The sequence below is a fragment of the Macaca nemestrina genome, chromosome 6 (assembly GCF_043159975.1).
Source record: "Macaca nemestrina isolate mMacNem1 chromosome 6, mMacNem.hap1, whole genome shotgun sequence".
In the NCBI taxonomy this organism is placed as follows: Eukaryota; Metazoa; Chordata; class Mammalia; order Primates; family Cercopithecidae; genus Macaca; species Macaca nemestrina.
In genome coordinates, this window is record NC_092130.1 from 66,645,044 (window position 1) to 66,670,623 (window position 25,580).

General features: G+C 42.0%; 2 long non-coding RNA genes across 2 annotated transcripts in view; one reads left to right on the plus strand and one right to left on the minus strand.

The window, feature by feature from the left end:
• LOC105499977 (uncharacterized) overlaps positions 1 to 25,580 on the minus strand; it is a 320,880-nt gene that overhangs the window by 231,159 nt on the left and 64,141 nt on the right. The gene's annotated exons all lie outside the window — the stretch shown is intronic.
• The window catches only part of LOC105499978 (uncharacterized), a 36,963-nt gene continuing 14,940 nt past the window's right edge, over positions 3,558 to 25,580 (plus strand). Inside the window, exons 1-3 of the long non-coding RNA XR_011624772.1 lie at positions 3,558 to 3,773; positions 7,690 to 7,822; positions 11,855 to 11,982. This is a non-coding gene — a long non-coding RNA (uncharacterized lncRNA). The remainder of the gene's footprint in view (positions 3,774 to 7,689; positions 7,823 to 11,854; positions 11,983 to 25,580) is intronic.

A 25,580-nucleotide genomic window follows, 5' to 3' on the forward strand; every position in this document is an offset into this window, starting at 1 on the left:
TCGTGTGTTCAGATATCAGTTAGCTCCCTAAACCCTGCCTTTTAGGTTTTCCTGGAAGCTTCCTTATATAAGCATGAGTGATTCTATCATTGGCCATTGATGATCAGCTCAACCTTTAACTCTTTGCCCCCTCCCCTCCCCAGAGGTTGACAGTGGGGCTGAAAGTCATCAACCCTCTCATCATGCCTTGGTCTTGCAGTGACCAGCCTCATCCTGAAGCTACATAGCAGCTCCCTACCACCAGTTACCTCATTAGCATAAAAAAGACACCCTTCTCTTTCTGGAGATTCCAAGGGTTTTAGAAGCTATTTGTCAAGAAATGGAGGAAGACCAAATATATATTTCACAATATTGCAGCCCCAGATGATGATGCAGTGACCAGCTGTTAATGTTATTTGCTAGCTAAAAATTAGTGGACATGCTAGAAACGGTATCAATATCAATATCATTTTTAGAGTGTGACAAATAATAATTTATAAATTTAAAAAATAGTAGTTTAGGGGCTCTTTAAAGAAATTTTAGGTGAGAGGGGAGAAATGGTGTGTTAACTGGGGGGCTAGATGGTCTAATTTCTAAAGTGGGCTGTGTGTGTGTGAGAGAGAGAGAGAGAAAAAGAGAGAGAGAGAGAGAAAGAGAGAGGCAGAGAGAGAGAGAGAGAAACCTAAAGTGACCTTTGGACTGTCTGTTAGCTAAAAGAGAAGAAAAGTCATGAGTTTGCCCAAATCTTTATTGAGGGGACAGAGAAAAAATTTCCCCATTGAATACATTTTCAAGAACCAGGGAGGGACTAAATAAAATTGTGTGTTGATTACTTCCAAGTGGTGTTTCTTCCAATTACTGTTTATCTCCGGGGAATGGTGCTTCTTTCAAGGACAATACTAGAGAGAAGTTCTCCAAAGTCAGAAGAGGAAGCAGGAAAGGCATTCACGGCCTTAAAAAGATCAGGGATTTTGGAGTACTGCTTGTGGGGCTGCATATTTTCATTACTGCCTTCTGCTTCATAACAATGTTTTAAAAGCCAATAAGTGATAAGTGGGCATGATTTCTTTGATGGCTCATGATGAGTGGCATCATGAAGCTGTCACTTATAAGTACCAAGCACTGGCACTGATGGCACACCACAGGACAGCAGACAGCAGTTCTCAAACTAGTCCCTAAACCAGCAGCCTCAATAACACCTGGAATGTTTGAAAAATGTGAATTATGGAGCCCTATTCTAGATCATTTGAACCAGAAACCTGTGGGCTGGGCCTAGTAATCTGTGTTTTAGGAGACTCTCCTGATGACTCTGAAACATGCTGAAGTTTGAGAACCACCGTCACAGAGTAAAGCTTCCAGGCCTTGGTGTTAAACAGCTCCCCCTTGAATCTTTGCTCTGCCATTATGACTATGTAACTTTGGACAAATTTCTGAATTTTAACCTTTTTGCTAATCTGGAAAATGAAGACAATAATTTTCCATTCTTCACTGGACTTGTTTCAATACTAAATGAGATTGAAAATAATTGCAAAGCCTTTTAGTACAGTCTCTAGAAAATTGACTTATTGAGTCCCCACCTAAAGGCTAGAGTGAGAATTATTATTCCTTCATAGAGTTGCCAGATACAATGAATAAAAATACAACATGACCAGTTAAATTTGAATTTCAGAGAAAAAGTTACTGTATACTGTTGCATTCTTCTATGTGCTTTGCTAGTAGTGCATGGGACATACTTCATACTGAAAAATTATTGTTTTAGTGAAATTCAAATTTAACTGGATGTCCTATATTTTGTCTGGTAACCCTATTCCTAGGTTTCAGATTAACATGCAGCTTAAACAGGTTGAGTAATTGTCCAGAGTTATAGGGTTAGTGATGTAATTGGGATTAGAGCCCTGGTGTGGCCTATTTTAGCACCAGATTCTTTCTATTTTTGTATGATCCCTCATCCCGGGCATGTGGAACCAATGAATTCTCTAGAAGGACTAATTTCTTTCCCTTTTTAAAACTGTTACTGGAATCGTGAACATGTATGTAGGCAGAAAGGACTGTGTGGTGTTGCATTTCCTATTTCTGAATGCATTTTCTAATATCCAAAATTCTCTCAAAATTATCTTACCCTCATTAAGTAAACATGGGGGGAAATCCACAGATTACTATATAGAATTTATATCAGCGTTGAGCACATGTGGTATTTGTTAATTAAACAGTATTCTCTTTTGCTTTTTTTTTTCTTCCTGAGATAGGGTCTCACTCTGTCCCCATGGCTGGAGTGCAGTGGTATGACCATACCTCACTATAACCTCAATCTTCTGGGCTCAAGCAATCTTCCCACCACAGGCATGCAGCACCATGCCCAACTAATGTTTTTGGTTTTTTAGTAGAGACGAGGTCTCACTATGTTGCCCAGGCTAGTCTCCAATGCCTGAGTTCAAGCAATCCTCTCTCCCTGGCCTTTCAAAGTGCTGGGATTATGGGTATGAGCCACTGCAGCCGGCCCTCTGTCTCTTTCTTTTAAGGTCATCCTTATAAGGCAGGAGGATAGGATCTGGAGGCAAGTAACCGAAGGCTGTTTCACACTGACTTCCTTTAACCAAATGGAAAGGAAAACCTAACTTTCCACGCCTGAGTAACAAAAGGAACAGAGGCTACTCCCTTTGCAAACTCCTCCCCTTTTCTGCACTGCAGATGGGAAATTGGCTGTTGGCAACAAATCAAACTGATTGTGGGTTAAGTATTCGTTTGCAACTTTGTAACTTCACTCCAGTCTCTGAATGGTTGCTGTCCACAACCAATCAGACTGATTGCAGGCCGAGTCTTCATTTGCATAGAAGTATAACTTTGTAACTTCACCCTAGCTTCTGACTGGTTGCAAAAACCAATTGGTTTGCACAACAGTGTGACATTTGTAACCACTTCAGCCTCCAGTTGGCTGCTTTCTGCAACCAATCAGATTTGCTTGGTTGCAGGCTACCTAGCACTTGATTTACATGAGGTGAGCGTGAAGTGGCCAATGGGAAACTTTTAGGGGGTATTTGGACCCAAGAAGATTCTGTATCCGGACCCTAGAGCTGCTTCTCTGGCCCATTCCCACACTGTGGAGTGTACTTCTGTTTTCAATAAATCCCTGCTTTGTTTCTTTTGTTGCCTTATTCTTTCTTTGCTTTGCTGGGCATTTTGCCCAATTCTTTGTTCAAAATGCCAAGAACCTGCACAACTTGCAGTCACAACCCTCTACCAGTGACATATCTTGGCAAGCCAGCCAGGAGGAAAGGTAGGACCAAAGTTTGGGATTTTTTTCCTTTCCTCTTTTAAATCTTTCTCTCTCTCTTCCTTTCCAACTCAGTGCCCTAGGTGGACAACACCTAAGCATGGAGACTTCATGCAAGTTTCTGCCCAGGGCCACTCTCTGGTGAACTGAAAGGTTTCCACGTGGAAGTGCCTGACTGCCACTGCCCAGTTCAAGTGAGGGACCTGAGTCCTTTTTCCTGTTTTCGTTTTTCTGAGTCCTATATTTTTTTCCCTTTTTCTGGGGTTTTTTTTTTTTTTTTCTTTTCCTTTTCTCCTTTTTCAGTCTTTCAGCGATGGTTTCCTCGTAGCTCCTGGTAATTGAGGGAAACTGACTGGGGCCGCTCTCTGGTGTGCTCTGAAGGCCAAGAAGCAAACAGGGATGTATGCCTTGCCTGGAAAGGAAAAAGACTCTTTTCTATCCTTTCTGGTTATATTCCTGGAACCCTACGTGTGACACAGTCGGCTGCAGCAGCTCATCCAGGGCGAATTCACACAGGTTTCAGGTGACTTAAACCCCTTCTTTTCTTAGGCTAAATTCTTCCCTTCCCCCATACAACTGGCTAAGGACAGAAAACCCACCTAGCTATGCAAAAAGGTTATACAAGTCAGATGGCCTGAGCATGTGGTAAGTGGTGTGTGTGGTGCATGGCGGGTGGGGATTATTATTGCCTAAGTTGAGAGAGTCAAAGAGTTGCTTTAAGTAGGATAGAAAAACCTCAAGAAAAGTTCACAGTAAGTCCTCAGTGGTGGAGAGAACCATTCCAAAGCAGTGCTGGCACCCATCTAAGGTTGGCAACATCCAACAGACTCAGCCAGGGCCCTAAAGGGGGGATGCCCCCAGGGACCCTAGTCTGGGCCCATATTTTTTCCAGGGGAATGCTCCAGGTAAAATTTGGGTCACCTAGTGAGCCCTCCACTTTTCAAAGTCTCTTTTCTAGACCACTGTGGGCAACTCTCAATCTATTCCACCTGATTCCACTGTAGACAACCCTCCACCTATTCCACCTGATTCCCTGCTTGAACAACGTCCTAGACCACATTAATAAACAGGTTAACCTGCTGGCATGGTATACTGGAAAACTGGGGAAGGATAGAACAGCAGTGCCAGTCAAAATACAGCTTAAAGATCCCAACTATTTTCCCAATATAAAACAATACCCTATTAGGCAGGAAGCAAGAAAAGGCCTAGCACCCATAGTTGAGGTAATATTTACCTATGGGCTCTTAAAATCCCCTGCAATATCCTCATCTTATCTGCTCTAAATCTGTAATTCTCCCTGCAATATCCCCATCTTATCTGTTCTAAAGACTTCGAGGGAATACCAGTTAGTACAGGGCCTCAGAGTAATTAATTAGGCTGTCACCACTATCCACCCATTAGTGGCAGATCCATATACCCTCCTGGCTCGGGTGCCAGGGGATGCAAAATGGTTCTCAGTTCTAGACCTAAAAGATGCTTTTTCTCTATTTCTCTGGCCCCAGAGTCCCAATACCTTTTTGCCTTTGAACAGGAAAATCCTAGTACCAGGAAAAAAACAATAATACACTTGGACAGGGCTCCTTCAAGGTTTTCGGGATAGGCCCCATTTTTTTGCCTAGGCCTTAGACAGGGATCTGAGGGACCTGCAATTGGGGAACGGGAGTATATTTCAGTATGTGGATGGCCTTCTTGTGTATAGCCCAACCCAGGAGGTTTCTGACCAAAATACTATAAAAACTTTGAATTTTGTGGTGGACAGGTGTATACAAAGTGTCCAAAAAGAACGTGCAGATTACCCTCCAATGGGTCCAATATTTAGAGTATGTCTTAACACTTGGAGCCCGGCAAATATCCCCAGAACGAGTGCAAGCCATATGTGATCTGGGGGCGCCCCCACACCAAGCAGTAGCTTAATTCTTTTTGGGGGAATGGCCAGGTTTTACAGAATATGGGCACCAAATTTTGGGATCATAGCAAAGCCCCTGTATGAAGCAATGAGGAGATCTGAAAACGAGCTAATGGAATGGATCTTGAAAATGAGAGAAGCCTTTGCCAAGTTAAGACAGGCTCTCACCCAGCTTCCACTCTTGGCATCCCAGACCTAACTAAGCCCTTCTCCTTGTATGTAGCAGAGAAGAGGGGCATAGCTGTGGCAGTGCTAGACCAGAAATTAGGTTCAGAACCCAGAACAATTGCCTACTTTTAAAGAAGCTGGATAGAGTGGCCTTGGGGTGGCCAAGTTGCCTGCAGGAAATAGCAGCCACTGCTATGTTAATGGAGGAAGCCACTGAAATCACCCTGGGCCAACCACTGGAAGTTCTAATACCCCATCAGGTAAAATCAGTCTTATAGATAAAGGGACACATCTGCATGATGGGGGAAAGGTTAACCAAATACCAGACCATGCTCCTAGACAATCCAGACGTAATCCTTAAAGCTTGTAACACTCTGAATCCAGCTGCATTGCTGCCCACAGCCCCAGTATCTGATCATTCCTTTGAGCAGGTCATTGCACACACATGTTAGCTGGCCTGATTTAAAAGACCAGCCTCTTCCAGACTCTGAGGATGACTGGTTCACAGGTGGAAATAGTTTTGTGTCAAATGGGGGGCACTGAGCTGGATATGCAGTACTAAATCATAACACAATTATCAAAGCCCAGCCACTGCCCCCTGGCACATCAGCACAGAGGCTGAAATCATTGCTCTCACTTGAGCATTATGTTGGGGCAAAGAAAAAAGCTTAACATCTATACAGATTCTAAATACGCATTCCTTGTGGTTCATGCTTATGCTGCAATCTGGAAAGGGGACTACTAACTAGCAAACACTCCCTTATAAAGCATAGGCTTGAAATTCTTCAGCTATTAGAAGCAATGCATCTGCCAAAGCCCGTGGCTATAATTCATTGTAGGGAGCATCAAAGCAACTTAACCCCTATAGCACAAGGGAACAGCAAGGCTGACAGAGAAGACAAAGCCACAGCCTTCAGAGTGCAATCCCAACAGATCCTAGCAGCGCTCCCTTTCTATGATTCCCCAATAGAACCTGAGTAGCACTACAAGAAGAACAACTAATAAAGGAACCAAGGGGATAAAACCAAGGATCCTGGTGGTATATGGGGTCAAAAACAGATCTCCCTCTGACAGCCCAGTGGAAAGTTAGAAAAGTCCTGCATGCCTCTTTCCATGTGGGGAGGGATGCAACTCTGGCCATGGTAAATAAGCTCTTTACCAGGTCTAACCTAGCTTCAGTGGCTAAGCAGGTCTGCCAAGCCTGCTGACTATGTGCACTTAACCCAGGAAACAAAATGTCTCCTCTAATAGAACCAGTGCAGAGAAGAGGAACTTATCTAGCAGAAGACTGGCAATTAAACTTCACACATATGCCAGCTGACAGAGGACATAAGTTTTTGTTAGTGCTAATAGATACCTTTACTGGTTGGGTCAAAGCTTATCCTCCCAGAACAGAGAAGGCTAATGAGGTTATAAAGTTTCTCTTAAAAGAAGTGATCGCCTGGTTTGGGTTACCTCAGAGCCTCCAAAGTGATAATGGCCCATCATTTATCTCCCAGATAACTTAAGGGGTTGCTAAGGCTCTCGGAATAAAATACTATTTATATTCAGCATGCGGACATCAATCCTTCAGGAAAGTAGAAAGGGCTAACCAAGCTCTAAAATGAGCATTAGCTAAACTATGTCAGGAAACATCAGAAACTTGGGGCAGCTTACTGCTCATAGCCCTCTTAAGGATCTGTAATAACCCTAGAGCAAAAATTAATATAAGCACACACTTAACTACTGATTTAATTACTGACCCGGAAACAGCAGGTTTAGTAAAATACCGTGTCAACCTAGGACAATTTCAACAGGTTTTACAAAAGTTTGGAGGTCAAAGCCTCCCCACACTGGGAACTAACCAGCAGCCCGATATCAGGCCAGGAGATGAGGTACTTGTTAAAACATGGAAGGAGGAATCACCTGCTCAACAATTACAACTCAAATGGAAGGGACCATTTTCAGTAACACTGGCCATGCCTTCTGTGGTAGAAGTAGTAGGATTAGATAGTTGGATACATCTTTCAAGGATCAAGCCAGTGATACCAGAAACCCCAGATCAGGAACATGAAGTTCCCATCAGCCACTAAACCTGTGAACCTGTGGAAGACCTGAAGTACCTGTTTAGAACACAGCCAAAAGATAAGTAAATGCCCACCAACTTTCCTTGGTGTCTTTGTTGCATCGTTACTGTAGGCTGGATAATAGTAGCCATTTTTTATTTTTGCAGTTTAATTGCCTTCTTCCAAATGGATGGAATCACTTCCCTTATAGTAATTAAGCAGAATTTTTTATTTCTATAACAAACATTCCTGACAGCGTAGGTATCCACTTCCAAAATTCCTATTAAATCTTTTAACCGAATTCATTTCCTTTTGCCTAGAGATCATCAAGCTTCAGATAATCATGCGACAAGGCTTCCAGCCAGCTCCAGGTGAAGGCACCATCCCCCGCCATCAAGAAGCACCCTGTCTCCACTCGACAGAGTGGAGTGAGAGTTCTGGAATCTCCAACAGGTAGGGACTATGCCCCAAGTCAAAATGAAGCAGTTACAGAAGAAAGACCTTCAGTCCCTTTGTCTCCCATAAAGATTTATGGGGATCGTGTCTCTCAAGGGGATGATGAGGCAGGATAATAGGGTCTGGAGGCAGGGAACTTAAGGCTGTTTCACGCGGACTTCCTAGAACTAAATTGAAAGGAAAACACTAACTTTCCACGCTTAAGGAACAAAAGGACCAGCGGCTACTCCCTTTGACCTTTTCTGCACTGCAGATGGGAAACTGGCTGGCTGCAACCAATAAGACTGATTGTGGGCCGAGTCTTCATTTGCATTGAAGTATAACCCTGTAACTTCACCGTAGCCTGTGCTTGGTTGGTGTTTGCAACCAATCAGATGTTTGCACAAGAATGTGACCTTTGTAACTTCACTTCAGCCTCTGGTTACCTGCTTTCTGCAACCAATCAGACTGATTGCAGGCTACCACTTCATTTACATGAGATGAGCATGAAGTGGTCAATGGGAAACTTTTGGGCGTTTCCAAAAGTTTCTTCTTGGATACGGAATCCAAGAAGATTCTGTATCCAGGCCCTTGAGCCACTGCTTGGGCCTGCTCCCACACTGTGGAGTGTACTTTTCTTTTCAATAAATCCCTGCTTTGGTTCTTTTGTTGCTTCATTCTTTCTCTGCTTTGCTGAGTGTTTTGTCCAATTCTTTGTTCAAAATGCCAAGAACCTGGACAACTTGCAGTCCCGACTCTCTACCAGTGACATTTAGATGCTTTCAAATTATTCAAATGAAACAAGCATAGATTTGTTGGTAAATTTTAAAAATTGATAAGTAAAAAGGGGGCTTTTTGTTCATGTGAACAGGATGACTTACATCAAATGTGATTTATCTTGCTTAGTCAGAGAAATCACATGGTTTTACTTTTATTTTAAAACATACTTGGATCTTTTTCTGTACCTCACAATTAAAACAAAAACTTGCTAAGTCATCATTGAAAATATTCACTTCTTTCCGACTTTTAAGAAAAGTTACTCAGGAGGGCAAATATTTAAAATGCGTGATATATGTGAAGATAAATGTGAGATAAGAAGGGAGAAAAGAAGGATAATAAAAATATGTGCCACTGTGGCATTTTTAAACTAATGAGCAATCAATTTGACTACCTATTTAGGAATTTATTCATTATCCAAAATGGCTGAGGCTGCACAGGCTGCTGCTTTTATCAAATTGTCAGTAGCAACCACTGCAAATACCTCAGAAATGTTAATAGAACAGGGCTTGTTCGACACTCAGGACAGTGCTAGGGCTAGGGCTCCTGGGGGTTAAAAGACAATTGAACTAGATGAAGCCTGATTCCTGCCCATGTGTTTATAATCATTTTACAGGGGCAGGACTTGGCAATCTAAAGTGCAGCAGGAGCAAAACTTCAAGACACTGTACAGGCAATACGAGATTGTGTGGTTCAGAATACAAGCTCATTTCATAACCTTACTTTTTTCGGGTAAACTTAAACAGATTCTAGAATGCTTAAATACATATTGCTGTTACCTGAAATCAATTTGTTAGAAGTCTCCTTTATAGTCTCTTTCATTCATTTTATAAACCATGCAAGCACAAATTCAAGGCAATATTTACCTTTTAACTTATGCAAAGAGTTTAAAAAGTTTCTTAAGGATAACTTCCATTTATGAACTTTAGGATTATTGGTAAAGTAGTCAACTGTGTACTTATAATTACAACTATGTACTTATAATTAATTTGCTTTATAAAATATATATAGAATGAAGTTAAATTAGAAGTGCTGCTTTTTTTCTAGGCTCGTATTTTCTAAAGTACAACACTTTCACTTCTGCCTTAGTTGTTGAAAGAGAGATATCTTTCTGAATCTATCTATGTATGATGCTGTCAATTGATATTTTATCTCAGATCTTAAAAGTACCTCTTTGTATAACATTAAGAAAGTGATTTTAAAATTTATCCTCAGGGTATGGTTGAAAATAAATGTAACCATTCATTTCATCGCTTTTTAAGTCATCTTTAAAACTTTTGTTTACAAAAGTGTCTAACTAAATTTGTGTAAAATATATTATTTTCCCTTTTTAAAAACAATTCTGTCAGCTGATCAGAATTACATGTTACAAATTAACATTAACTGAGGTGATATTGGGCTAATGTGTTGTGGCAGAGAGTATAATGCTCAACAAATACATTTCTTTTCCTACACTTCCCAGCCCCCTTGCATTTTTTTCTTTGAGACAGGGTCTCACTCTGTTGCCCCAGCTGGAGTGTAGTGGCGTGATCACAGCTCACTGCCACCTCGACCTCCCTGGGCTCAGGTGATCCTTCTGCCTCAACCTCCCAAGTAGCTGGGACCATAGGCATGCACCACCATGCCCAGCTAATTTGTGTCTTTTTGTAGAGACAGGGTTTTACCATGTTGTCAAGGCTGGTCTCAAACTCCTGGGCTCAAGCCATCTGCTCAACTAGGCCTCCCAAACTGCAGGGATTACAGGTGTGAGTCACCGCGCCCAGCTCCCTTGCAATTAGATGAGGTTCAGTGAGGAGTTCTAATCAATAAAACTTGGGAGTCAATGATTGTATCTCTTCCTAGCTAAGGTAGGGAAAAGTCCACATACAAGTTTCTCGTATCATTGGCATATATTCCACTTGGTGCAGTTACAAGATGGTGCAGCCTCTATTGTCCTGGATTCCCCTATGGAACTGCAGTCTGTCAACCCATGAGGGACATGTAGTGTGAGTAAGAAATAAGTTATATTAAGGGAGAGCAACTTTGACATTAATTTGTTATCACAGCATAAACTTGCCTACCCTCACAAATTGTCTTTTTGAAACAAATAAAACAATAAAGAGAATGCCCTATCATAAAAACTGTTGTCGAGGTTTGACTATAAAGTCATTTTCCTTTTAGTAAGAAGTAGTTTGAGAATATACTCACCTTATATTTGATGAACATACCTCACCTTATCTCTTGATGAAACAGGTTGACTGTTTCTTTAAGGTCATGATGGGTTTCAGGACACACAAGCATAAAATATGGCACTTTGGCATTTGAAAAAATAGGAAAACCCAGGAAGGTCACTCTATGACCTTTCCCTTCCCCCTTCCCCTAAAGAAGGTCATAAAACAGTTTTCTTACCTTCCTCTCAAGTAAGCCATAAAAACCTCATGTGAGATGTGCCTACCTGTATTAGTCCATTTTCACACTGCTAATAAAGGCATACCCAAGACTGGGCAATTTATGAAAGAAAGAGACTTAAAGTTCCATGTGGCTGGGGAAGCCTCACAATCATGGCAGAAGGCAAGGAGGAGCAAGTCACGTCTTACATGGATGGCAGCAGACAAAGAGAGAATGAGGAAGACACAAAAGTGGAAACCCCTGATAAAACCATCAGATCTCAAGACCTATTCACTACCATGAAAACAGTATGGGGGAAACTGCCCCCATGATTCAATTATCTCCCACTGGGTCCTTCTCACATGTGGGAATTATGACAGTACAATTCAAGATGAGATTTGGGTGGGGATACAGGGCCAAACCATATAATTCCACCCCTAGCCACTGCCAAATCTTATGTCCTCACAGTTCAAAATCAATCATGCCTTCCCAACAGTCCCCCAAAGTCTTAACTTATTTCAGCATTAACTCAAATGTCCACAGTCCAAACTCTCATCTGAGACAAGTCAAGTCCCTTCTGCCCATGACCCTGTAAAATCAAAAGCAAGATAGTTATTTCCTAGATACAATGGGGGTTCAGGCATTGGGTAAATACCATTCCACGTGGGAGAAATTGGCCAAAACAAAGGGGCTACAGGGTCCATGCAAGTCCAAAATCCAGCATGGCAGTCAAATCTTAAAGTTCCAAAATGATCTCCTTTGACTCCATGTCTCACATCCAGGTCACGCTGATGCGAGAGGTGGGTTCCCATGGCCTTGGGAAGCTCCACCCTGTGTCTTTGCAGGGTACAGCCTCCCTCCCGGCTGCTTTAATGGGCTGATATTGAGTGTCTGTGGCTTTTCCAGGTGCACAGTGTAAGATGTTGGTGGGAGCAGGGTGTCGGGAGCAAGATGGCCGAATAAGAACAGCTCCAGCCTCCAGCTCCCAGCGCAAGCGACACAGAAGACGGGTGATTTCTGCATTTTCAACTGAGGTACCAGGTTCATCTCACTGGGGAGTGCCGGACAATCGGTGCTGGTCAACTGGTGCAGCCCAACCAGTGAGAGCTGAAGCAGGGCGAGGCATCACCTCACCCAGGAAGTGCAAGGGGGAAGGGAATCCCTTTTCCTAGCCAAGGGAAACTGAGACACACAACACCTGGAAAATCGGGTAACTCCCACCCTAATATTGCGCTTTACCAAGGGTCTTAGCAAATGGCACAGCAGGAGATTATATCCCACACCCCCACACCCATGGAGCCTCCCTCATTGCTAGCACAGCAGTCTGAGATCTAACTGCAAGGCAGCAGTGAGCCTGGGGGAGGGGCGCCCGCCATTGCTGAGACATAAGTAGGTAAACAAAGCCTCCAGGAAGCTCAAACTGGGTGGAGCCCACCGCAACTCAAGGAGGCCTGCCTGTCTCTGTAGACTCCACCTCTGGGTGGAGTCTGACAGCTGTCTGACAGCTTTGAAGAGAGCAGTGGATCTCCCAACATGGAGGTTGAGATCTGAGAATGGACAGACTGCCTGCTCAAGTGGGTCCCTGACCCCTGAGTAGCCTAACTGGGAGACATCCCCCACTAGGTGCAGACTGACACCCCACACCTCACACGGCGGGGTACACCCCTGAGACGAAGCTTCCAGAGCAAGAATCAGACAGCAGCACTCGCTGTTCAGCAATATTCTATCTTCTGCAGCCTCTGCTGCTGATACACAGGCAAACAGGGTCTGGAGGGGACCTCAAGCAATCTCCAACACACCTACAGCTGAGGGTCCTGACTGTTAGAAGGAAAACTAACAAACAGAAAGGACACCCACACCAAAACCCCATCAGTACATCACCAGCATCAAAGACTAAAGGCAGATAAAACCACAAAGATGGGGAAAAAGCAGGGCAGAAAAGCTGGAATTCAAAAAAATCAGAGTGCATCTCCCCCTCCAAAGGAACATGTTGGTGGATCTACCGTTACCATTCTGGGGTCTGGAGGATGGTGTCCCTCTCCTCACAGCTCCACTAGGTGGTGCCCCAGTAGGGACTCTGTGTGAGTGCTCTGGCCCCACATTTCCCTTCTGCACTGCCCTAGCTGAGGTTCTCCATGACAGCCTCACCCCTGCAGCAAACTTACACCTGGGCATCCAGGCATTTCCATACATCCGAAATCTAGGCAGAGGTTCCCAAACCTCAATTCTTGACTTCTGTTCACTGGCAGGCTCAACACTACCTGGAAGCTGCCAAGGTTTGGGGCTTGCACCATCTGAAACCACAGCCTGAACTCTACATTGGCCACTTTCAGCCACAGCTGGAATGGATGAGATGCAGGGCACCAAGTTCCTAGGCTGCACACAGCTCGGGGATCCTGGGTCAGGCCCACAAAACCACAGTCAGGCCTAGGACTGACACCGGTATCAGTCCTAGGCCTCTAGATCTGTGATGAGAGGGGCTGCCATGAAAACCTCTGACATCAAATTTCTGCAGCTGGCTTAAATTTCTCCTCAGAAAATGAGATTTTCTTTTCTATCACGTTATCAGGCTTCAAATTTTTTAAACCTTTATGCTCTATTTCCCTTTTAAAACTGAATGCTGTTAACAGCACCCAAGTCACCTCTTAAATGTTTTGCTGCTTAGAAATTTCTTTTGCCAGATACCCTAAATCATCTCTCTCAAGTACAAAGTTCCACAAATCTCTACGGCAGGGGCAAAAATGCTGCCAGTCTCTTTGCTAAAACATAACAAGAGTCTCCTTTGCTCCAGTTCCCAATAAGGTCCTCATTTCCATCTGAGACTACCTCAGCCTGGACCTTATTGTTCATATTACTATCAGCATTTCTGTCAAAGGCATTCAACAAGTCTCTAGAAAGTTCAAAACTTTCCCACACTTTCTTGTCTTCTTCTGAGCCCTCCAAACTGTTCCAGTCTCTGCCTGTTACCCAGTTCTAAAGTTATTTCCACCTTTTCAGGTATCTTTTCAGCAACAGCACCACACTTCTGGTACTAATTTACTGTATTAGTCCATTTTCACACTGCTAATAAAAACATACCCAAAACTGGGCAATTTATAAAAGAAAGAGGTTTAATTGGACTTACAGTTCCACATGGCTGGGAAAGCCTCACAATTATGGTGGAAGGCAAGCAGCAGCAAGTCCTTTCTTACATGGATGGCAGTGGGCAAAGAGAATGAAGAAGATGCAAAAGTGGAAACCCCTGAGAAAACCATCAGATCTCATGAGACTTATTCACTACCGCAAGAACAGCATGAGAGAAACAGCCCCCATGATTCAATTATCTCCCTCCGGGTCCCTCTCACAACACATGGGAATTATGGGAGTACAATTCTAGATGAGATTTGGGTGGGGACACAGAGCCAACCATATCACTACCCTATACCTGAAGGAAACTAGCATCCTTACCCTCAAAGACACAGAGATGCCAAGAGGAATCTGGGAAGACAGGATTTGCTAAGATCCCCCAAGTTGTCACCATTAGGTCTTATCATCTTTGTCCAATCATACTTCCCCACAACCTTTTCATCAAACCTAGCATAAAAATATACAAGTTTACCTGTTTTCTGTTTTTTGTTTTTTTGGATTTTCATTGCTAAAGGCTCCAATGTCACATAAAAAGGCAAGATATCTCTAAGCATGGGCCCACAGGTCATAGGTGGATTCAAAGATTTTCTGATTTGTAATTGGTTAGGGAGACAAAGCTTTGTCTAAAACTTTAGGATCAGTGGAAGACTGTGAGCTCTGGCTCAGGGGTATAAACTCCAGGCTCCTCAGGAAGAAATTTAGAACAAAGAACAGTGGTCAGAGCCCACTCCTCAGTTCCTCCTCATTTAAGGTCTATGCACTGGCAGATCCAGATGGTGGGGGTCTGAGTTTCTGAAAAATAACTCAGAGAGATATGCTAAGATATTATTCTTAGTTTCTATAGGAAGCCAAACATATGCTAACTCTAACTTCCGTGGCTATTGTTTTAAGGTACTATTACCTTCTTGCTTATGAAGTTGATCATTTACTTCTCAGAACTAGCTAGGTGCCCAGAATTCCCTGGAAGAAACTCAAGATTTTTATTCACTTTCATGCTTGGAGTTCCCACAAGCGCCTAAGAAGGGTCCCTGCTCCATCTCAACCCCAGTGTGCAGTGGTTCCTAAATACAGTGGCCTGCATGCTACCTTTCTCTGAGTGCACCTGTGGATGCCACTCTCACAGGGCTTAATGTGAAAAAAAAAGGCATTCACAGCAACAGTTCTCTCCAAAGAAACCTCCATGCAAACCCTCCCTCATCTATTCTCTCAACCCTTGAAGTGGGTAAGGAGGTCAAGGGTCGTGGAGCCATTTCTTTACATTTCCCTTGAAGAACCACTCTAAGGCAATTGGGCACCACACTGAAATTTCATGTTTATGCTACCTTGGTGCTTAGTGGTATCTTCAGTTTTCACATTGTTACATAAAAGACAGGGCAAGGCCAGCTGGGTCGGCCAGGACTTGGTGCCTGAGGGTGACGGATCCTACACAAATAATGCTGAAGCAGAATAAGCCAAAGATGCACAACCTTGGAAAGCATCCAAGCCAAAAAGTCAGAAAACACACACACTACAGCAGGCCCTAGGGCAGGAAGGGCATCATAACCGTGGGACAGAATAGAAAATCACAATCTGAAACAAAATTAAATTGGAATAAGAAAAAGTCAGCAATGAATGAGATTTGGGACAATTTCAGCCCACATTGTTGGGGATTCCAGTGCTTAATAAGATGAAAAACAGATACAATAGTATTTTTATTTAATTAATTTCCTACAGCAAGTTGGTTCTTTGGTTAAGGAAGATACAACCAAATTGCCTGGGAATTGTAAGCAGTCCCTAGAGATTTATGTAAAACAGACAAGATACGGACTCCCAACACTACCCATTCCCCAACAACAGGAAAGCAGCATTCCCAAACCCAGAAGCTGCTAGCCTTATAAGCTCAAGTTTCATGATAGTTGACCTACCTGGAAACAGTAAGTTTTCATCCTCATAACCACTCCTCTCCCATTGCCATGTCAATATTGGCTGTCTCTGTTCATCAGCCATACCACAGTGCAGCATTTGAATGCTCACTCTCACCAATAACTGAACTAATGAGAACTTAGTCCATGGTGTTTAGTAACAATTTTCTAACAGTGTTTGGGAAATGGAAATTGTCTGCTGCTCCCACACCCAGCCTGTAACTGCACGTCCAGTGGGCCTGACTGAACTCTGGACCACCAGACAGGTGTTAGCAAGGAAAATAAGGTTGTATAAAATGTCTCTTGGTACCAGTGGCCACTATGGTTTTACTGTATTTAATGCAAGTCAAAGCTGGTGACTTCTACCTACCTATCCACCTATCTTCCTATCTACCTTTCTTCCTATTTACCTACCTACCTATATTAGTTTGCTAAGTTGCCATTATAATTCACAAACTGGGTGACTTAGAACAACAGAAATTTGTTCTCTCATGATTCTGGAGACTAGAAGCCTGAAACCCAGTGTTAGCAGCATTGGTTCCCTCTAAGGGGCATGTTATAATTTGAATACGTCAAGTGTTGAAACTTAATGGCCAATGTCATAGCAGTAAGAGGTGTAGCCTTTAAGAGGTAATTAGGTTATGAGGGCTTCTGCCTCATGAATGGGATTAAGATGCTTAGAAAAGAGGTGTCAAGTTATATTCTGCCCTTTGGACCTACCTTCCTCTAATTGAGGACACAGTGATTCTCCTCTCAGGAGGATACAGCAAGATGGCACCACCTTGCAAACAGAGACCATGCCCCTCACCAGATACAGTTTGCTGGAACCTGGATCTTGGACTTCCCAGCCTCCAGAACTATGAGAAATAAATTTCTGCTCATTATAAATTACCCAGTCTACAGCATTTTGTTATAGCAGTACAAATGAGCTAAGCTAGGCTGTGAAAGAGAATTTGTTCCATGCCTCTCTCCAGGCTTCTGGTGCTTTGCTGGCAATATTTGGTGTTCTCTGGTTTGTGGATGCACCACCTCAATCACTGACTTCACCTTCACATGGTATTCTCCCTGTGAGTGAAATGGTAAATGGTGGCTGAAACTTCAGTGAGATGAGGAAATGGAAGATGACAGGGCAATGACAGAGGACTTTCATTTTAACAGCTATGAAGACATCAGAGATGAGCCTGCATACTGAGCTAGGCAGGGGAGGGGAACAGACTCTACTCATTGTTGGGATTCCCCAAAGGAACCCACTCTCGGGGGAAGAGTGGATTAGGAAAAACACTCTCCCACCCTCAGAACAACAGGACAAACATGTTTGTTGAAGTAACATATAGAACTTTGGGAACTGAATACCACGATGCACGGGTAAAGCAGCAGATTAGAAATCTGAAGAGAAAATTCGACAAGCAGAAGATAGATTTGAAAAAATGATCAAAGATTAAGTGGAAATAGACAGAGATGCAAGCCATGAAAGTGATATTAAGCAGAACAGAGGACAAAATGTGGTGCTCCAGTGCATGCCTGATAAGAGAAGGGGAAGGAGAGAATGGAGGAAATGAAAGAGGCAATACTGAAAGAGACCATAGTTGTGACATTTTCACAATTGGTGAAAGACAAAACCTTAGTTTTAGGAATTGCAATGGGTTTCAAGCAGAATTAACACAGCCAAAACTGAACCCTCATGGTGAAACTGCCAAGAAACCAAAGACAAAAAGTGAAAAGGCTAGAGTAAAGCTATCAATTATTTATGAAGTGACACTATTCAGACTGATAGCAGACAATACTAACAGCAGAAGAAAATAACTCAATAACATCTTTGAAGTGCTGAGGGAAAAGAACTGCCATCAGAAAATTTTAAACGTGGCCAAACTATCATTAGAGAATAGGGTAATATAAAGACATTTTCAGACAAAACTGAAAGAGAAAAGTTCTCAATGTTCTTGCTTATTGACAATATATAGAACTGTATTGCAGCTTAGGGAAATCAATACAATTTTATTCCCTAAACCTGTAGCTTAAGAAAAAGTGTCTATAATTCCCTCCATTTATGTGCAGCATCACTATTTATTAGAAGCCAATAAGTTACCACTGCATACTTTTTGATGATAGAGATGATGATTCCTACACTGAACAGTGTCTCTGGTGGAAATCACCTCTGTGCTACATTGTGTGGAACAGACAGGACCCTAAGTGCAGATTCAGGAAAACCTGAATTCAAGCTCTAACTCTACCATTAATTACCTCAGCAACTTTGGATGATTTACTCTGGTTCCTTGTATATTTAAATAGGTAGGTGATTGGTTGATTTTTACAACTCCAATCTCCATCACTCTTCAACTCACCCTGTACCCTCCTGACAATGGTGAATTGGGATACACCCAGGATCCACACACGAAATTATTTCACAGAATTCAATCCAGATAGCTTGAATACTCTCTCCTTTCAAGGGAAAAATCTCAAACCTAAAATCTATGCTCAAGAAATATAGATTAGTAGGCCAGAAACTGTTTAGATCAACTTTTCATTACAAAAAAAAATTTTTAAAGTTCAATACTCCAATTCAATTCTCTCCCACCCTCTATTTTACACACCCCAAAGAGTCGCAACTCCTTTGGGTTTTGCCATGTGTTTCAGCCTATGGGACTAACCAAGACTCCTATGAGTCTGGAATTTCTATCATTCTAACACCACCTCGCAGTTTTAGTTCCTCCTCCTAAATACCTCAGCATTTTCTTTGTAGTTTAAGTTACTGCTCTTCTACTTCCAATAGAGGGTGAAAAAATGATTGATCATCTTGCTTTCAATGACCACAAGAAATATTAAATTCTTCTGGCCCAAAAGAACATTTTCCACAAGCATCATTTTAAATCTTAATTACAGGTTTATGTATTATTCAGGCAATGTTGGAAACTCAGCTTTGGAATAGCATTATACCATTAGTCTTCATTCGCTCTCTTTAGTCTTTCCCCCAATTTCCAAATAATGGCCATTCTAATCCTCTTGCTTCTTTAATTATATTTTAGTGAGAATCATCTTTTTCTTAGAGCACCAGACTTTCTCTGGCAAAATGCCCATGACTTCAAAAAAGGATCTGATTCTCCTCTGGGCCCCTTGCTGACAAGGGTTAGGGATGCGAGTAGGCTATTATTTATCACCAAAAAGTCAGCAGAAGGGATAGAAAAGGATCACTCGGTTAATAATAAGATAATTCTCTTCTTCTTGTAATGTACACACACACAGGTGCACACACACAGGCACGCACTTGTCCAAAGATTAAAATAAAGCCAGATAATTCTTCACCAGTTGTTCAGTGATGCTATTGGCATTATCAAAAACCTAAGATCTGAATTAGAGTAGCTAACACTTATCAAGAGATCTCCGTGTACAGGTTACCTGACTGCATACCCGTGTCCTCTCTCTGTACTGCTTCACTGTTTCCCTGCTACGTTTCCAAAGTGCTCTGGGCCCTCCATCCTCCACATGCTGTCAGATCTTTGTAGATAAGGTCCTTTTCATCTTTCTATATATGGAAAAGTGTAATGAATAAATTTCCCATCCCCTGCCCTCTCTTAGAAAGAGCCCTAAAATTAAAAGAAATCAATTTGAAATTGATGCTACTCCTCACAGGACACAAAAAGATCAACCTAATACCATGATTTCTGTTTTGTTTTGCTTTGTTTAGTTTAGTTTAGTTTAGTTTAGTTTTCAGTGATGCTCAGCCTTCAGCAAAACAGAAAAGAGTCAGATACTCCTTCACACAATTATGATTATCTATTGTTCCTAAGGGCTAGGCCAGGAACATGATAACAAAAGAAATATTTTTTTCTTTTGTAGGTTTTGTTTGTTTGTTTGTTTGTTTGTTTGTTTGTTTGTTTTTGAGATGGAGTCTCACTCTGTCCCCTAGACTGGAGTGCAGTGGCGAGATCTCAGCTCACTGCAACCTCTGTCTCCCAGGTTCAAGCGATTCCCCTGCCTCAGCCTCCTAAGTATCTGGAACTACAGGCACGTGCCACCACGCCCAGCTAATTTTTGTATTTTTAGCAGAGATAGAGTTTCACCATGTTGACCAGGATGGTCTCGATCTCTTGACCTGGTGATCCACCCGCCTTGGCCTCCCAAAGTGCTGGGATTACAAGCGTGAACCACCATGCCTGGCCTGTAGGTTGTTTTTAAAGATAAAACTTGTTTGCTATAAACTATATGTTCTTAACTGCACAGCTAAATTTTTCCTTCGGTATGTAACCTATGTAACTACCACACAGACCAATATATAGAACATTTTCATCACTCCAGAAAGCTCCCTCATGCCTCCTCACTCACTCACCTCAATGATAACCACTACTCTGATTTTTATCATCCTTGACGATATTTGCCTGTCTTTCACTTTATGTATGTGGAATCACATAGTATGTACACTATACACTTTTGTGTCTGGTTTCTCTTTTCCAACAGAATACTTTTGAGATTTATCCATACTATTGTAAATATCAGTTCTTTCTCTTTTTTATTGCTGAGTAGTGTTCCATTTTATGAACACACTACAATTTGCTTTCGTATTCCTCTATTGTTGGATATTTGCAGCATTTCTAGTTTTTGGCTATTATGACTAAAGCTGCAAAGAACAGTCTTTCATGTGCCTTTTGGTTGATACATGAACTCATTTCTCTTGGATATATACCTAAAAGTAGAACTGAGAACTGCTGGGTCATACGATAGAAGAAGATAGAAGTTCATTTAGATTTAATAGACACCAGCAAACAGTTTTTCAAAGTGGCTGAACCACTTTGTCTGGAAACTGTTTATACTTCTATCAGCAATGTATGTGAGCTCCCGCTGCTCTACAATCTCACCTACACTTCGTGTTGAATCTTTTCATTTTAGCCAATCTACTCTGTTTATACTTTTCCCTCATTCTGGTTTTAATTTGGGTTATATGATTTATAGTTGTTTAGTTTTTACATATCTATATATACTGGATATGACTCCTTTGTCAAGTATATGTATTACAAATATCTTCCCCCAATCTGTGGCTTGCTCACTGAACTCACTTTCTTCACTATGTCTTTTGATGAACAGAAGTTCTTAATTTTAAGAAAACCCAACTTATCTTTTTCCTTTGTCTTTTATGGCTTAATGTTTTTTGGGTCTTGTTTAAGAAATCTTGCCTACTCCATGATCATTTTCCTTTGTTACATTCTAGAAGCTTTATTGTTCTGCCTTTCACATTCAGATCTATGATCCACTTTGAATTAATTTTTATGTGTGGTGTAAGGTCAAGTTCAAGATTCATTTTATTTCCCTAAATAGATACCAATTTCTCCAGCACCATTATTTAAAAATGATCTTTTTCCACTGAATGACAATGGCACCTTTATTGCAAATCAAGAAACCATATATGTGCACATCTATTTGTAGACTTTATCTGCTCCATTGGTTTATTTGTCCATCCTTGCACCAAAGTAGTATTTTCATGAGGTGGGATTAGCTTGCGTGTCTCTGATGAATGCAAATATGCATCTTTGCACAACTGCCCACTTCCCATCTGAACCTCACTGACTTTCACTGTGCAGAATATTCACTGTTATCTCTCACCTCCTAACCCTCTCTTCTCTACTCAGCTTGGTGATGCAGCGGTTTAGACTCTGCAAACATTTTTCCTTTGCCAGTGGTTCCCTGTTACGTTCTGCCAATAGGGGTGTCTAGAGGGAGACTGTGACACTGGAGCAGGGGCAAAGGACTTTCTCCTTCCCTTGTGCTCATTGCTCCTATCAGCATTGCCCCAGCAATGGTTTTATGAAACGACAGTGGCAGCTGGGTTTAGCTGTAGTACTACTATAGCTTCAGCTTTGTTTCCACACTCCCAGGGACGCACTTCCTCAGAGACATGACCACCAACCACGCAGCAGTTCTGCAGCGCCCCAAACACCAACCTTCAGGGTTCTATTAACTCCACCCTCTCTTCCTTTTCATCCCTGGGGTGGCAGCTGTTCATATCACTGTGCTAGCTCAGTGATCCCTGGTTGCTTTTCAGTCCTCTAATACCAATTCCCCATATTTCTTTTTTCTGTTAGGCTATTTGGTATCATGCTGTTTTTCTAAGTGGACTCTGACTCATTCATTCACTAACAGAAGAGATGACATAGAATTGTGTAGAATTGGAGAGCATGATCACTCTCCCTCCTGGAACAAGAGCCTATAACCCTCTGGATTCTGCACAACTATTCAGAGATGAACAATTATGCTCATCCTATGTTCATTCTTTTAAACGCAATGCCAGAAAACATCAAGGCATTGTCCAGAAGGAGTCAAACTCTGTAAAATATTTGAAGAGATTTATTCTAAGCCAAATATGAGTGACCATGGCCTGAGGCACAGTCTCAAGAGGTCCAAAGAATATGTGCCCAAGGTGGTCAGCCTGGTTTTATATGTTTTAGGAAGACGTAAGACATCAATCAATACATGTAAGGCATACATTGGTTTGGTCTGGAAAGGCAGGACAACTTGAGAAGCAGGAGCTTCCAGGTCATAGGTGAATTCAGAGATTTTCTGATTAGCAATTGGCTGAAGAGTTAAGCTAATATCTAAAGACCTAGAATCAACAGAAGGCAGTGTGGGTTAAGATAAGAGGTTCTAGAGACCAAGGTTCTTTTTTTTTTTTTTTTTTTTTTTTTTGAGACGGAGTCTCGCTCTGTCGCCCAGGCTGGAGTGCAATGGCCGGATCTCAGCTCACTGCAAGCTCCGCCTCCCGGGTTCACGCCATTCTCCTGCCTCAGCCTCCCAAGTTGCTGGGACTACAGGCGCCCGCCACCTCGCCCGGCTAGTTTTTTGTATTTTTTTAAGTAGAAACGAGGTTTCACCGGGTTAGCCAGGATGGTCTCGATCTCCTGACCTCGTGATCCACCCGTCTCGGCCTCCCAAAGTGCTGGGATTACAGGCTTGAGCCACCGCGCCCGGCCGAGACCAAGGTTCTTATCATGCAGATGAAGCCTCCAGGTAGCAGGCTTCAGAGAGAATAGATTGCAAATGTTCCTTCTCAGACTTAAAAAGGTGCCAAGCTCTTAGTTCTCTCCTGGATCAGGGAAAAGACCTAGAAAGGGAAAGGGATTCTCTACACAATGTCGATTTTTCCCTACAAGAGACAGCTTGGCAGGACCTTTTCAAAATATGTCAAAGAAACGTATTTTGGGAGCCAGGTGCAGTGGCTCATGCCTGTAATCCCAGCACTTTGGGAGGCCAAGGCAGGCGGATGACCTGAGATCAGGAGTTTGAGACCAGCCTGACCCACATGGAGAAACCCTGTCTCTACTAAAAATACAAAATAAGCCAGGCATGGTGGTGCATGCCTGTAATCCCAGCTACTTGGGAGGCTGAGGCAGGAGAATTGCTTGAACCTGGGAGGCGGAGGTTGCAGTGAGCTGAGATCACACCATTGCACTCCAGCCTGGGTAACAAGAGCAAAACTCTGTCTCAAAAAAAAAAAAAAAAAAAATGTATTTTGGGGTAAAATACTTTTATTTGTTTCAGGGCCTGCTATATGTCATGCTGGTATCTTATTGCTACAAATAGTCTGTTTTGACAGTCTTAAGGTCTCTGTTTTAATGCTAATGCTGGTCAACTGTGCCTGAATTCCAAAGTGAGGAAGGTATAATAAGACATATCCAATCACACATTCCCATAATAGCCTGACCTAGTTTTTCAAGTTAACTTTGGAATGCCCTTGGCTGAGAGAAGGGGTCCATTCAGTTCATCAGGGGGCTTAGAATGTAATTTTTGGTTTACAGCATAAAAGCTTCTTTGGAAAAGGATAGAGCTTCCTGAGGGATACAGAAGTTGCTAAGCTGAGAAATATGTGTGTTTCACAGAGGTAGGGACACTTGCAAGAGAAGCTGGTCATCATGAAGGAAACATGCAAGGGAACATGAAGCATATGAAAGCCCAAAGCCTGAAAACATTCTCCTTGTGCAATAAAAGAAACATCTAAATTCATTAACTTTCAGCCATTGTCCCTCCTACCATGCAATACCCTTTTGGGAATCTCTAACCTTTCAGAAAAGTACTTCGTATATACAGACTTTGCTCTATGTATAATGGTAGAACTGGGGGAGAGATGGGTCTACTCTGCCCCATTTTCCTTCCTTTGAAAAACCTTATAAGCAACCATTTAATAGTAAATATTCTCTTGTCATGGTAGTCCATCCTTTGCCAGAAGAGCTGGCTACAGCACTTGCCCTCAGCCTGAACTCTGAAAACTCTATCCTCAGTCTAAACAAAGGGAAAGATGTGCCTGATTGGCTGTTTTTTATAAGCATGACAGCCTGATGCCACTCTTCCCAGGAGTGAAACACACTCAAGTACACATCTGTCCGATGCCCCGCCTGTAAAGTCATCCTCACTTAGCAATCATAGGGAACTTTCCACACACACCAAAGGGAGGTCTGCCTATGAAACAGGACCTACCCACTACCCTAAATCCACTACCACAGAGTCCATACAAAGGATAGGTATTTAGAGTGAACATACCCACATCAGTTCCCTATTCTAATCAGCAAATCTTTCCTTCACAAAAATAAACATGAAACTAAGAATAAACAGTCATTTGAAGAATTTTAACCTGGGAAAGATACAACCAACTGAACAAAACTACTGAAGAGGCCAGGCACAGTGTGGCTCATGCCTATAATCCCAACACTTTGGGAGGCTGAGGCGGGAGGATCGCTTGAGGTCAGGAGTTCAAGACCAGTGTGTCCAACGTGGTGAAACCTCACCTCTACTGAAAATACAAAAATTAGCCAGGCATGGTGGCATATGCTTGTAATCCCATCTACTCGGGAGGCTGAGGCAGGAGAATTGCTAGAACTCAGGAGGCAGAGGCTGCAGTGAGCCAAGATCAGGCCACTGCACTCCAGCCTGGGGACAGAGACTCCATCTCAAAAAAAAAAAGAAACTACCAAAGAAAAATTTTACAAGAGGCCTTAAAAGAGGAACTAAATAAACAGAGATAAATTATTTTAACAATAGGAAGAGTTAATATTTGCAACCTTTTAATTTTCCCTTAAGTAATATAAAAAGACCAGTAAAATCACAGCAAAAACCCAAGATTTTCATGGAACACAAGAAATGGATACTAAAATTCTTAGAAGAGTCATGTGCAAGCATACCCTTATCAATTTTGGGAAAGATCAAATGATAACTTTCCTGCCAAATATAAAAATGTACTACAAAGATTTTGTAATTAAAACAGTATGGTATTTGTCAGAAATGTGTGAATAAACAAATGGAAAAGTGAGCATACTTGGGAATGTAGTACACGACAAGGTAAAATTTTGAATGGAAAAGATAAACTTACATAAAAGTATGGGACCATGGCATAAGCACTTGAGAAAAAGTTAAGCTGATTTTACAAATTTGTAGCATAAATTCCATAGGGATCAGAGATTTAAATATAAATAATAAAAACGTAAACATCTAGGATAAAATGAGCAAATATTTTAATCATCTCAGGGTATGAGTGTGGCAGAGAAATAATTAAAGAATGACATGAATTTGACCACATAGAAATTAAAATTATGTAAAAACAAATTCAATAAATAAAAATAATAGATAAA